Source organism: Atta colombica, unplaced genomic scaffold (assembly GCF_001594045.1).
Source record: "Atta colombica isolate Treedump-2 unplaced genomic scaffold, Acol1.0 scaffold155, whole genome shotgun sequence".
Lineage (NCBI taxonomy): Eukaryota > Metazoa > Arthropoda > Insecta > Hymenoptera > Formicidae > Atta > Atta colombica.
Genome location: NW_017259245.1, coordinates 1,882,734 through 1,885,615, shown reverse-complemented (window position 1 = coordinate 1,885,615; position 2,882 = coordinate 1,882,734). Strand labels below are relative to the sequence as shown.

The 2,882-nt window shown below is 33.4% G+C and overlaps 1 protein-coding gene across 1 annotated transcript in view; it reads right to left on the bottom strand.

Annotated features, from left to right (window-relative positions):
* The window catches only part of LOC108685585, a 33,718-nt gene that overhangs the window by 23,939 nt on the left and 6,897 nt on the right, over nt 1–2,882 (bottom strand). The gene's annotated exons all lie outside the window — the stretch shown is intronic.

The following is a 2,882-nucleotide window of genomic DNA, read 5'->3' as shown; positions in this document are numbered from 1 at the left end:
ATATATATATATAACGAATTATTCGAAGAATAATATAATATTTATTCGAAAAAATATTATCAATCCAATATTCTTACGTAAAATATATGTAATGAGTACAAAAAGTACACTATATTTTAAAAATATTCGAACATAACATTTTATAAAACTTTATTTTTAAAAAGTAAATATTAGTTAAATATTAGTTAGCAATTGATTAACAAAAAATAAAATGAATTGCATAGTTCTCAAAATTATTTTGCCTAAAAAAATGTATAATAATTAAAACATATTACTTTAAAAATAAATAGAAATGAAAAATCATATTATTATTTGAACGCACAAAAAGTTATAGAGTCGAGAAATTTAGATTTTAAAATCAGGAATACATGAAGCTCTTTTGTTTATATCAGGACAGAATGTACTCATGTAAAATGTTGCTTAATGTTTATTTTCTACAGCTTTTTTAAATAAAAATGTACGAATATTTTTTGCACTCGATGCATATCGGATTCCACAAAATATTCGATGTAATGTAAAATTTACACAGAATATAAAATTTTCATGATAATTATTCTTGCATTATATTAAAAGAGAAAATGGAATATTTTATATTGAAAATTCATTGAAAGTTCATACGATTGGGTCATACCTGTGGATCACTTTTGTGAGAGTCTCCAGTGTCATGACAGGAAAGCAACATCCTCGATCGCCAGGACGAGTCCTCCTCGCCATCACTCACAATGAATTTGGCATTACACAGAGAAAACACAATCGGCACACTGACCAATCGCGCACGCGACTATCGAACGATTGACATAATGTGTCAAGGACGTTCGTAGACATCCGGTGCCACTTTGAAGGTCACGAAAAGGTTTTTTAGGACGTCCGATGATAGGATGAGTTAGATCCCTGTCTCCCTGACGACGCGTGCCACGCGTTGGCCAATTTCCAAATTTGTTCGCGTGATGATGGGGGCCGATATCGAATATGTTGTTTGCCGGGCCCCGCCACAAGTGGTTGTGTCCTGTCACCGGGAAACACCTGATCTTGCGCTCCGCGAAGACGATGAGTTCGCGATATATATATATATCGGGAGAAAACGCCTTTGTTCACACACGAAAATCCTAACAGTTGATAAATCCAAATCTGCAGATCGAAAGAAAAGTCATTACCCACGATCAACGTGTTTTCATCGCTCTAATGGATAAACTCGACGGTATCATCCGCAGGAAGAATTGTGCACCTTCCTGACAGCATGACTCGCCACCGAGCCCGTGGTTCATTTGATCGCCTCAGGATCGATCCTTCGATGCAAGTAAACAGACAAAGAAGGAAGTGAGACAGGCAAAAGGATTTATTACGTCCACCTTCAATTAAAACATGAGGAATTAAGCGTATCGTTCGATCGCAGAAGATCCTTTTCTCAACAGCGATCCTTCCTCGCTTGAATTCGATCGTCGATCCTCAGGATGGCGAAATAAACACTTGTTCCTGAGTTCAACGAATATTTTCGATGTCTTCGTCTCAATCTAAGACGTATTCTAATGCGATTATTCTTGCGTATTCTATAAAGACAGGAACACCTCGCGCACGAAGCGGAGCCGCGACAAATGTACACACGCTCGTCCTTAGCCGAGGGGTGTCTTACAACAAGGGCTAGTTTTCTGTTTTTCAGCCTATCGACTGCCGTGCACCCCGTGTTATTCCGCAGGAACTAAACCGGCCACGATGACGCCTGCGTCCTCGAGCATCGCGACGGTTATCCGCGACCCCCGCGTCCGATCGCGCACGTAGCAATAAGGGCGCGAATTTAGCGCAATGTTCGAGATGGAGAACGCTTGATAACGAATATGCGAACTTGCTATCTAAAGTAATGAGAATAATTACTATAATTATTTGAATTTCTAATTTGAATGAATATTAGTTTCAGTCAGTTCGGAGATGAGAAAACCTTCTTGATTGCTATACTTATGTAGAAATGAAATTAAATAAAATCTAAATTGGAAAAACATCCATTAATAATAAAATACATGGAAGCTATAAGTGTATACGTATATGATGTAATAATACACGATATACATAATTATAATTAAAAGAAAGGACATAAAGAGGAAAAAATTAATCATAGAAAATAAATTTTTTGTAATGGAAACTATTCTCGTGTTCAAGTTTTTCGTTAAAAAACAGTTGAAAACATATTGAAAATAATTTTTTATAATAAAAACATTATATGAGATATAATACCATTGAGAATATCATTGATTTGTACTACTGCAACATGACGTAATCCGATCATAAATCTCACAAAAGAGAGATTTTATTTTATATCTCTTTATTATTAAATTATTTAAGATATTTTTAGTAACTAAAAAAAATTTTTTGTTATTTTTTTGATTGATTTGATTTGATAATACTTTTTTGTATAAATATAATATTAATAACACTTGTAAACATTCAGCAGCAGTTATTTTTAAAATGTATTAAAAAAATAACGGAGATTTACTTACATAATTCAAGTTTGAATTTAAATTCCTATTAAGTGAGACGGATCAATAGTGTTGCGTTAAGGCTACTGTTCATTACGTCGTTCATTACGACGCAAAATATGTGAAATGTATTATATGATCTCTAAAAAAGAAGAAACAAGAATTTTTTAATCAAATCTAATAGAACAGAATGTCTGATAAATGGGAAGCAAAATTTATTCTAGAAACAATTTTTTGTGATGGAACATTGTAAGGTATAATACCGTTGAGAAATATCATTGATTCATACTACTGCAGCATGACGTAATCTGATCATAAAATTCTATACGTATAAACATCCGAGCATAAAAATTTATGCATATAAATAAATAAAAATATAAATGTGCTACGTGCTTCGAATTTCTATAATTATTT